Source organism: Phalacrocorax aristotelis, chromosome 1 (assembly GCF_949628215.1).
Source record: "Phalacrocorax aristotelis chromosome 1, bGulAri2.1, whole genome shotgun sequence".
Classification (NCBI taxonomy): Eukaryota; Metazoa; Chordata; class Aves; order Suliformes; family Phalacrocoracidae; genus Phalacrocorax; species Phalacrocorax aristotelis.
In genome coordinates, this window is record NC_134276.1 from 22631901 (window position 1) to 22644647 (window position 12747).

The window sequence follows — 12747 nt, forward strand, 5'->3', positions numbered from 1 at the left end:
CAGAGGACCCACTCAAACCTTGCTGAGTAGGTATTTTCCCCTTCAGAAAAAACAGAGCTAAGAGCACTGCTTGATACTTGCTGTTCTTTCCCATTGATTTCATGTTGTGTAACTGCAAAGCAGATCAAACAACAGTGCCCTTAAGAGCATTAAGTACAAGGAAGCAGCTTTCATCTGTTTTCCTAGTCAAGCTCCCAAACAGAAGTGCAATTATTCTAGGACAAACATGCTGTAAAAGTTATGGGCTTTTTTCAAAAAACTTACTTGTTCTACTTTTTCATTACTCCCTCTGATGCTTGAAACCCTCCTGCTTACTAGTTTGGTCATGAAGCTGTCCCACAACTTTAAGGATTAACTCAGTCAATACAGCTGATAAAGTTTAGAGGTATTTAAGTTTACTTAATGGACTATGCTTTTGGCTGCTCTCTCCAAGATAGGTGCCCCAAGGACAACAGCATCTCCCTTATTCTTTAGATGCACTGAAATATTTTCAAAGCAGACTTATGAGTATGTAGAAATAACTGTACTAAGGTTTTCATTTTTCAAAGTGGCTCAAGTCAGCTGCTTCAACTCTTAGTGGAATACTGGATAATCTTCCAAAATGAGGCTTAATCCTGCCCATCAGGAATGCCTCCCACTTCCCTCCCGTTACTAAGCAGATCGCACCCAGAAGCCTGCAGGTACAGTGACTTATGCTACTGGCTGTAGATGCTCTCCTTCCCCACAGTTAGAAATGTTTAGGAGCCCTGAGCTTCTGAGGGGCTCCTGGTAAGCAGCAGTGCCAGAGGCTACACCACCTTCAGAAGGTATCTCCCCCAAGGAGACCTGACCACATATGCAGACCATCACTTCAGCCACGTGAAGGCAACTTCACCTCTGCTCCTTGTTTGAGAAAGGCTATGGATAAAGACAGCACAGTTTTGACCACCTCCAGCATTGGTGCAACTTAAAACTGAAGTCTGAGCAGCTCTCATTCAGCAGCATTTACCTTCCCTGTATCCAAAGGGATCAGGCTCATTGACTTCACTTCAGGGCAGACCAACTTTTCACTCTGGAAAGGTTTCCCCTCCTACAAGACCTGCATCTTCTCTTATTTGCCCAAGAACTTGGAACACTGCTATGCAATTTTTTTTTTTTATAAAACTATTCATGGTTCAACCACCATATTAATGGTAGACCACTGTACCTCATAGCCTGCTCATTCATATGTTTTGCTACATCAGATTCTGGATCTTCTAACTACATTGATCTTAAGTCTGTATCATCTCACTTGCATCTTGTATATAGATGACTAAACTCATTGTAAGTGTGATGTTTAGAAGTCAAGACAATTTGATAAAAGGAAGCTGATTATACAAGAATAACCTAGCATGGTTTTGGTGTGCTGGTAGGGCAGCTCTCTTCACTTGCAGAAGAAATCATTTGGTTCAGCTCTTATCTCCTGAGTTCTGCTGCTGGTCTTCCTAGTCCTCTTCCCAGTATTCCCCCGCCCCACAGAAATGATGAAAATCCATCTCCAGTGTCACCACCTACTCCGCTCTCAGCTTGGTACCTTGTACTTCCAGGAGATGAGAAAGCAGAATTTTTTATTGGCCAAGAGTTGTCAAAACAGAATCAAAACATGTCATTAAGTGATTATTCCCATTTGTCTTCAGGAAAGAAACCTTGAAGAGTCTCAATAGACTTAAGAGGAGCAGAAAATATGAAAAAGTAAATAAATGCCTGACAAAAAAAAATCTCAAAGGATGCTTGCAAGCCAGTTTACCCATATGTATTCTGTCAGAGTACTAAAGAGCTACTAGTAGAGCTGGGTGATTAGAGTAAACCACCATGATTACTACCTGGTTTTATGGAACTTCGATCCTACAGAATTTAAACAGTGTCCAACACACCTGGTTTCAACTCTGAGGCATGAGACACTACTGGAGTCTAATACTGTTTCCCACTGTGCTTTACAAGTTCCATGAGTCAGGCTTGAGTTATATACTCCTATTTATAAAGCCCATTCATTTCTTCAAGGCTCTTACTTCACACTATTTAACAAGTTTACTTTCTAAAAATGGATGGGATTAAAGCTTGACAGAAGTAGGAAGAGAGTTTATAGCTTTCTCTCATCATTAAACCAGGCTTGATGCCCTGACAAATTCACATGGTATTTTTTCCGCTTGAAAAAGCAATGAATTATAACTGAATACTCTTACTTCACTGGACTGTAGAGATGACATTTTCCATGTATATCTGTCTCCTTAATGTCTGCTCAGTAATAATCATAGCTTCTCTATGATTGAGTAAATAAGGAGTTGTGAATTCCTTAGTTGTTTTTTTTTTAAAGATGAGTGACTTGGGATACTTGCCAACTGTCAGAAGTCAGAAGAGAACTCTTACTGAAATTGTAGCACATTTAAGTAGATTCGCCAGCTAGTTACTACTTTGTCTTGGTGAGGTGCTTCATTCCTCTAAAAGGTGTTCCATTGTTAAGAACAAGTGATAATGGAGCAATGAAGCACCTCACTAAGACAGCAGAGCCACAAGCTATGAGAAACAGCAGGTCTATAATGGAGAAGTTCACCAGACAGGCATCATCATGTCAAGTTTAGAACCTAAAGCAATATTAAGGGTTCACAGCCAAGAAACATGCTACTGCTTTTGCACACTCTTTGCAGGACTAGGATCGAGTAGGACAGACACTCCTGACCCCACTTGGGCAGAGCTGGGCTATGGTCTCCAGAGGTCCTTTCTAACCTCAACTACTCTGTGACTCTAAGCTTACACAGTCACAAGTCAAAGTTTAAGTAGCCAGAATTCCTTGTGTCCCCCAAACTGTATAAGGTGGCAGTTTTCAATTAAGAAATATTTGAAAGACTGCTTTCCTCAGCCTGAAAGAACTAGAGCCTTACCAAAAGCCTCCAAACTTTGTCATTTATATAACACATGGATTGTCACTGTAACGAGCTTAGCCTCAAGAAAGGAGTTAAATTGGTTAAATTGAACATCTGAGAAGTTAAGACATATTTAGAGAGGTGGCAGACAAGTTTGACTTTTGCCTGCACCGAAATACCACGTTTGCTCTTAACAGGCCACCCCAGGTTCAGTGACTCACCCTACTTTTTTGGAATAATATCTTTTTCACAGGATTATCTTCACAAACTGTGTACCAAAGATGACACCAAATGAGCAATTCTGCAGTTGAGAATCATCAGCAAGTTGATATAAAAAACAGTAACTTTGAAGCTTGGCTGAGTTGTTTTTACCAGAAATATATTCTTTCTTGCACTATTTCATTAGCTGCCTTCACTGTTCAACAGGAATGCACTTGAATCTAAAAGTGCATAAGGTACGAGTTCAAACAGGCAGAACACAGCATGCTCTCACAGGAGATACAAGGCTGAACTCAGCTACCAGGTCCTCCAGGAAAGCTTTGTTCTCATCAGGACTTGGATACTTTAACCTTGAGTTATAACCTATTCACATGAAAACTTGATGAACAACATCAAGGTTTTATTTTTTAGAATTTAGGAAACTTCTACAGCGTTCAGCAGCCTAAGATTGTAGGCAAATGTTCAGACACACTCAAGTCTGAAGAAAGGAAGTTCTGGAATAATTCACAGTGTAGCTTAAAATTTTCTAGCTCTTTTGTTATCAAGAGCAATTTTAAAGATGTATCCTTCTTTGTAGATATGTCTTGCAAAGTAAGATGTCCTGAGATCATTTGCATGCACGTACTAGAGTTCATAAAAGCAACAGCCTTGAAGCTAATAGCGCTGTTGCAAAACACTTCTCACTTCTCTCAAGAATTGTGCAGGAGTTGCTCTGCCTGGACTTACTGGAAACATAATGGCTCTTTAATTTGCTAAATGAGAAGCAAACATGGTACAGTATTCCTGCCCAGATGACATTTACCCTGTATCTGAGGAGTAAAGCAAGTTGCATCAACAAAATGAACTATTTTCTTTAACATTTCTAAGGGATATGTATTTAGTTTTTTTAATCTGTTCTACTTCAAGCTGTTTTCAAATTTTGTAAACAGCACTGTGGGTGTTACTAACATGCATCTTTCAGGAACTTGAAGCTTTTAGCAAGTACAGTTAAGAAGTCTGATCATGGAAACATGAACAATTTTGTCAATTTTAATAAGCAGTTAGAAAACAGAGGGGAAGAGGATACCTTTCCTCAGCTTTCCCAAGGGTTCCTTGGGGTTTGAGGCCAGCCAGAACTCCTATAGAGCCCATATACTAACAGCAATCTTTTATAGGTGATAGTAACACACGTAAGATATCCACAGGAATGCAAACTGAGTAGGAAAAAGGAGCGGAGAATGAAGTACTGTGTATTTTAGCCTAGGACTTCACTAGCACTGAGCTTCTGCTGTAGTAGTGTCTAACCTGGTTAGAAGGCAAAGTTACCTAAAAAGGGAATGGTGTCAGTTCTGCTAACATGAGGGCTACGCATAAGCAGTTAAAATCTTTTTAGACTAGAACACTAACATTCAGTGCTTCAGTCTAGGTTAACAAGGAGGCCATGACAAATTCTAGTGACAGAAGATGGTTGCTAGCTACAGCACACACAGTATGAGAGAACATCTGTAGGCAGCCTTCAGAGTATCATCAGGAAATGCCTGTGGTGTTCAAAGCAAGAGCTATCCCTCCACCTCCATCATTCCAGGCATTAGGAACCCCACAACTGGCCTTTTACACTAATAGGATTAAATGCTTTCCATCCTGCAACACTAACCAAGTAGACAAATTAGAACAGTTAAATGTCTGCATTAGCATTCCAATAATTGGGTGACTGCTCAGTCAGATCAAGCCACTCCAGTTACCAGCTTGTGCTTTAGGACACAAGCAGCATTATACGCAGTCCCAGGGAAGGAACTGTTTCTGTTTTATATTGTCTCTAGCCTGTAAGAAAAGTTGAAAGTGAACTCAGTTCTGACACCATATCTAGTAGGTACATATTCTCCAAATGCCTGTAATAGTTGTTTTGGGGTTGGTTTTTTTGGGGGTTTTTTTTGGGTGGTTTTTTTTTTTTGTAGTTGCCTATTCCAGCATAACTACCAGGATACTGAGTAAGCAAAACAACATCAGATCAGCGTTCTTCCACAAGATCTTATTCTTCAAGGTTAACCTGAATTTATGTCTGTCAACAGCTAAAGCTATAGTGGAAAAACACTTCTGTTCAGGCCAAGCAACTTCAGATTGCTATGGAATAGTCCTACCCCAATTCAAACATGGGACAGTCGGACTTAAAGCTCTCAGATAACCCCTCTGTTCAGATCAGAACGCAAAGAGACATCCATACTTCTGTAACAGATGTTTTAGAGATGCACAGCAAGGAAGAAAAGCTTTTATCCACAGCAGAAAAATAAAAATTGAATATAGGAGGGTTTTTTTCTGTGCTAGATACAGACCGATGAAGACATTGACTCAGATGAAGACAGTAGCCCCCCAAAGGATATTCAGAGTAAAGAAAACTTCAGAAGCATGACGAGAGGACTGAGTAAAGGAAACTTATTTTCTGAACTCCAAGATGCAAGGCGAAAGTTATCATTGATCAAACCAACCCGGACACCACAAAGGAAATTAAACAGACACAGGCCTGTAACATCTCTCCTTTTATCTTCGTAGCTATGCAATGTGTATAGATTATCAAAATTAACAAGACTAAGGAGGGTATTGTTGGGCAGGAAAGTTCGCCAATGCCCATGGATTTCAGAAGTTGCTTAAAACTCAAGACTATTTGCCTGTAAAAGTAGACAGTAAATTGTTCTGCAAGAGAAGCTGCCATGCAGGAAGAGCTTCTATCAAGTTTCCCTCTGAGAGAAGCTGTCATGCTGGAAGGCAGTCACTTGTCAACCTACTCTGACACTTTTGGGGATAGTTTCATTTAATCAGTCAAAAAACGCAGGACAGGTAAGCAGCCACTCATTTGGGCTGTCTTACTTGGAAGACTGGAGAACTACATGCATCTTACAAGTTTCGGTCTTCAACAGACATTTAAATCCTGTCTTCAGAAACATAGAAATGTTAAAAATCCTGCAGTACAAACACCTAACAGTGGACTTCCAGGATCAGTGCAAAAAGTACTGCTATAAATCAGGAGCTCAGCGAAGCCAAAAGCAAAGCTTGGATATACTGGTCAACCCAGGGAGAACTGATTTGCCAGTGAGATGTAGCTACAGAAGAACTGCAGTGTTATGAGAGATGCAGAGATACTCATAGTATAGGGGGATTGTTAGTTAACAGGTGATTGATTTATCATCAACACAACATCAGTAGCCCTCACTTGTAGTAGATGACTAGAGCTGTACACTTTCATGAAACACTTCTTGTAGCCTTAGCTCATAAAAAAACAAACGTTGGGATTACAGAAACAGGAACAATAACTCTGTTTTCTTGGTCCTGTTAATGTAATCCTGAACAGGAATAGTATATGCCTTGTGAAGTTAAGCTGTTTCTTTTTTGTGTTTATCCCTGATTCAAGCTAAATTTGACAACACTGAAAAAGGTCTTTCTGAATAGTCTTAAATTACAAACTGGAAGGTTCTTAACTCTAAGAAATTCAAAGTACAAAACACAACTCCTTCTGAAGAGCAGCCTTGATCAGATTGTGAATGGAATTGCATGCTGCAAGCAGAAGCAGCTGGATTTTGATGCCTATGCCCAAATTCATTTGGATGAAGCAGCTAAATGTTGTCACTAACGAACACAACAGATTCCTAGCAGAACACTAGAAACACTTCAGAGAACTAAAAAGCAGCAACAAGGATTATGCTACTCCAGGAGTATATAATTTAGCAGAAACTATATACAGAGAAGATTTAGGTGCATGATCATGCACAAATACTGTCTATTTCAAGAGACAGAACAGAACTCTCATTGAGCCAAGGGGTAAGAAAGCAGGTCCACCCAATAAAATTCACTTCCCTCTGTATGAATAGCAGCCAGCCACATTATTCGAAGCAAAAATGGGTTGGCAGAATACTCAGATATGGGAGAGAAAAGGTACCTACGGTAGAGTTAAGGTCTCCTTGGTGCATTTCTTTTTGCTTCTTTGGATAGCAAAATAAAGGCCTGATGTTTATTCTCTCTCATAGTGAGACTACAAGAGGAGTAGCACTTCGCCTAAAATAGCTCTTCTCCATCTCCAAAGTAATTTTGTACCTGCTCACTTAAATGTCAAAAACAAGCAGCTTCTGCTGATTATGTTTCTCTCATGCAGCTTCATTAGCTCACCATTATCTAGCTGACAGTTGTTGTTATAAAGCATGAGGCAGAACAAGAGTAAATTCCAAGGCTGAACCTCTATCACTGGTAAGTAGAAAGAAGTTAGTCCCTTCTTCCCCTGCCCCAGCTTCCAGACTAAATTTACAAAAAAGTTAGGAACACTAATAACAGACACCAGTTAAAACAAGTGGTTTGTTCTTGTTTTTAAGTTCCACTACTGCACTGGACAAAATATGGCCTTTCTAGCAGCTTCACTCCTACTCTTTCCTTAGTTGTTCTTCAAACTTATGTATTTACCAGCAGCTCATCACCATAACCTGGACTGCAAGCAGGTTTTTTTTTTTCCTGATATACAGCATTGTGTCTGATTTATGAGAATCAGTGATACATCTGGGGCCTGAAAAAAATAAATCTCAGGCAGCAGATAAATTATGTCTAATAGCCTGACACAAAGCTGAACAATCAGCTTCAGCAGCTACTGGTCAACACCAGAATTTTAAATAGGCAAGAAGTATTACAGCTCTAGTAAGCCAGAGGAGCCTCCCAAGCTGTCCCTGAAATGCCTCACGTCCAAATTCAAACACTTCACATGCAATGGGCTTTCTAAGAGCTGGTTCAACCATCTGGCATTTCTTAAACTCAGGTTCAACTCTGAAAACTACCTATGAGTTCCATATGCTCCAGGTTTCCAACAACTTCGGAAATACTATAAGGGCACCAAGGTATCCTACAAGAAATTTGTCATCAATTTTTTCCAACTAGCAGCACATAACTTTCACAAGCCCCATAGGAAGCAGCAGTAAGGCAGCTTTGAAGGAAGTACTGGAGACATTGGTTCTGTGAGAACTTGATATACCGAGTACTAGTATTCCCTGCTTGGGGTCACACAGTTTTGAGACTTGGGGGAACTAAATTCTGCTTACCTGTTGGTGATGTTGCACATCATTCCTCTGCTCTTAACTTTTTTTAAAAACTCCTGGATTAGCATGGCCTACTGTCAGTCAAGCTCAAACTTGCACACTTTAGAACGCACTCAAATCGTCAGCATTTGACAGTTTGGAGGACACTGGATTTAGAGCTCCTCATTTAACATAACTTAGAAGCATTTTATGTACAAGGCAATAGTGCAAATGCAGATTCCACTCTGCAAGCACATGAAAGCACATACTGTGCCAATCCTGCACACACTTTCAGCCTCTGAGATTAAGACCATTCTACTAAAGTCTCTTCTGAATTGTCAGCTCAATAAGTATTCCTACACAAAGGAAAAAAGCCCACATAGTTTAACACTGAAGCCATTGCATTTGACAATGCACAATGGCAATTCTACTCCCTGTTTCTAGTATCAGTATTTGCAGTTCCTGGAATTTATCAGAGGTTTGACTGGTAAAGCTATCTTTAAAAGTGAACATGAGGTGGCAGAAGTTACAGCTAAACTGGATGCCTATACTTTGAACAAGAATAAGCATCTCGTCTCTGAATAATCCCACTGCTCAAGGAAGATCCTTGAATTCTAGCACTTCTGTCAGATACACCTTGGATAACCATGACTAGTAATCCTATTTGTGGGCCATGTACATAACTATCAAGCACAGTGGATCTGTTAAGTGATTAGTGGATTATTTCAAAAACAGCTGTCAGGAATCTCCTTAACACAACTGACAGTCACAGCTAATCCTTATAACAGAGCACTTACAGCTTCCCTCCTCCCACCTTTAAGGCTTGTTTCCCTGTATTAATATTGGTTGAAGCTAAAAATATATTCGGCACATCATAATTCTATTAGTATTCTGGCACACAAATGCTTTTTTTCTTTCTGTAATGCATCTGTTCCTGTAACAATTTACTAACAGCTTTAAGCATATCAGCTGCAAGCACAGCTGATCTTGATTTCCAAGAGAACAAATTAAACAAGGAAAAGAAATGTTTTCCCATTTATATGCTCATGATGTAAAGCTATCTGTATTCTTCAACTAAAAGCCCAGAGGCCTGCAACACTGGCTTCTGGCCAACGCTAGATTAGAAAGATTTACGGAATACATACTGACCTTTTGCTCTGAAGCATTCCCAAAGCTGCTGTTCTTAATTCTGTCCACCCACAATTCAGTGTAATACACAACAACAGCAGCTGCCCATTGTACAGTTACCTAGAGAGAAGCATCTCTTCCAGCGACGGCACAGAGACATTCCTTCTTGCACTGGCTGCATGAAGATGAACAGCAGTAGTTCTTCAAAGATCTCTACAGCATTAGCAGGTCGCAAAGCTGATTAAAGTGATCCCCATGGTAATCTGTGAAATATACGTTTTGTACTTTCAAACTGCTCTGTGTTGGGTTCACAGAAGGAAAGTGTGCAGTAGGTACCTGTATATACCCATGGCACAACGACAGCTGTGGCTTTCACTGGAAAGTTCTAATATATTTCAGAAAAAAAAAAGGTGAATTCAGCATCATCCTGTCCTTCAGCACTTGAGACAACCATCTGCCCAGTTCCCAGACTCTGATGCCCCTATACCAGGTTTCAAGTCAGTTTCTCAAGTGAAATCCTAATAGAAAGATACATTAGAACTCAAGTTCTCCTCCCGCTAGAGATGCTCTCTGATGTTACAGGTCATGAGATCCACTCATCTTTGCAGGTATAAAGGACTTTTTTTTTAACCGTTTCCTTGCCTTTTAACACATTTAATGGCAAAGCATTTTGTGTTCAAATGAAAAGGTCAAAGGTTCGGTGAATAAAAACCGCTCTCCTTCCAGAAAGGAAAGGGTAGTTTTCATTTTCTTTTCACCTGTAGTACAGCCCATTAGTATGAGCCTCTCTAGGGTAACATCTACTTATATGGCCCTGCCAGCAACTTTTCAGGGTACTTCCTCCCTGGCAGTCTGTCTCCCCCCTTTCCCATTCACTTGCTTTTTGGATGGGAAATAGAAAAGGAAACATCAGCAACATGCTTAAAGCATCAGAAGACAGCGGTAGGAGGCAGCAGGGATTTGGCTTTTTGGCCTGCATCTGAAGTTCCCAGTGCAGCATTGGATCTGCAGAACATTTCCCTGTGACCATCAGGCCCACTTCAGTGATCGATTGGCTATTTTTAGCGAGGAGCACAGTCACGCTAGGGCAGCTATGTGCTCTGAGAAAACCAGACCACATTAGCGGGGAAAGAAGGCAAGAACCACCATCTGCTGTTAACCACCAACTGCAGCTTGGTCAGTTCAGTCTTTCCGAAGCTGCCAGCACACTAACATCACACCAACTTCACAGTTTAGTTCTGTCAATGCCTGTGCAAAGCCAGGCTCTGGATGCGAGGGGTTTATCAAGCCCATCTCTTATCATGAGCTGGACACTGGACTGAGCACAAAGTCAGAACATTACCTGGCAACTGGCACAACTAAGGTTGTTAAGCGATAATCACGTAAAGGGTATCAAATATTTAGGAGCAAGACAATGAAAGGAAACAATAGAAGACAGTTCTAGCTACAAGGAGATGCATTTTCCTCAGGAAAGGAAGCTAACTCAAAATTTTAGTTGCTCTTATCCAGCTTTCATTAGGTAAGCGTGTTGCATAATACATGAGGAATACATCTGAGAACAATGTTTGAGAACATTATCTATTCCCTACACAGATTAATCCATGAGCAGACAGTATTGTATCTGTTTGTCCTCTGCTATAATATAGCTGTACTCTGTTTTTCTTACTAAAAATGGTAAAAGCTCACCAGCTGACTAGGCCAGACTAGATTGGCTATTCCCTATTATAAAGCATATGAACAACTTATCTTGAACCAAACCTGGTTATCTCAGCTTCTCCAGGCCAGCAAGATCTGACAGCAGAAGCACCATTATCACACCCAGAGGGGAATAAGCCAACAGCACCAGACTGGCCAGTCCCAGAATCTGTCTGACAAGGTGTCAGCTGTTTCTATCTTCAGCTCCACTTACTCCCTATCACCTCATCACAGCCAACATGGCCACCCCTGAATCCATCTTATTTCAAAGGCTCAGCTGCTACTGAAACATATGGTCCTGGTAACATCTGCCTAACATTGTTGTAGATGAAAGCACAACACAAGTTAGCCACAGTACTTTTTGTGTAAGGATTCGTACTGCGCACTCGCTAACAAAAGTCCCCTCAGATCTGTCCAAACTTGGTAGCTTATACTCACACAGACCAGACAAGAGGTCCACCTTTGGATCAGTATGCCTGAACTATGTATTTGGGACAGAGATCTGCTGTAAAGAGTCTTTGATCAAAATGAGGGATTATACTAGGATACGACCAGATTACTCTCAACTTTGTTATGTTATTTCTTCTCCCAGATAAAAAGCCTCATCTAAACACTTGCACTGCACTGGTACTATAACTTCAAATTTTTCAAGATAGCCCATTTTTTTCCTTGACAGATGTAAGACAGACACAAGTATACTCAGTGGAAGGGGTAGAGAGACTGACTTAACCATGCTATCGTGACATTTTCTATATTGACTAGTTTTATTTTGCTGTCCTGCAGCCAAGTATGAACTTGTCACACGTTATTTATGAAAACATCAATAGAACAAGATTATCTCACAACAGATACATCTTATTAACCTCCAGGATTTTTGTGACTACTCCAAAATTGTACAAGACAAAAATAACCCACGATCCTCCACCTAAACTGCATGGTACTTCTCATCAAGCAAAGTGATCCAGTTCAAATTTTCCCCCAACTTGGCTGCCCCTAGAGCTCCTTGACTTCCTTTGACAGCTTGTGCCAGCCGCTCTGAGCATTTCTGAGTCAATAGAACATACATAAGCCATTTTCACAGTATGCTCAAAACCAGTAGGAGGTATTTTAGGCCAGTGCTGTTGGCATATTTACTATCAACTGTGTACTGCCTTGTATCAGCACTGCTTTTTATTATTGGAAATCCTTCCACTCATAATGCCAAGTATCAGCAATTCAGTACTGGCAGCTCCAGGCATCGACAAAAATGAGTCAGACATCAAGACACTAAAAAAACCCCAACTTTTTTCAGGCATCATGATGTTTAGAGCCTTGGGGTATGAGCCTTGATTTTCTTTTTAAAAGTTATCATCTCACCCCAGACCCTTTATAGTACATGTGTCACATTTTCAGGACTGCCTGCAATCACAGCTTTATTGTTCTGCAGAATGCAGATTCATCTCCCCACGTGCTACCTTGAAAGTGAGCTGGCGGCTCAACATAAGGCTGATCAGAAATATCATGAGATCTGGAAGTACTTGCAATTTGCTTTAAAGCTGAAGTTAAAGTTCAGTCCTGGTGTAATAGATGTTTTTGCATCAAGTTTAGTGAGAACATTTAAAGTACAAGTCATCTTGAGTACATTTATTCTGGTATAATAGCAGACTTGAAAATAAGTTCCAATTTCTTTTTGTGTACAGTTCCCCAACAGTTTTCTGCCAGTTCAGTATTCACCAAGTATGCCACTTAGTATGCTTATGAAAGGACTAGAAGGACTCAATTAAAACAAAAATTTGCAAACAGAACAGGAAGACAGATAATTC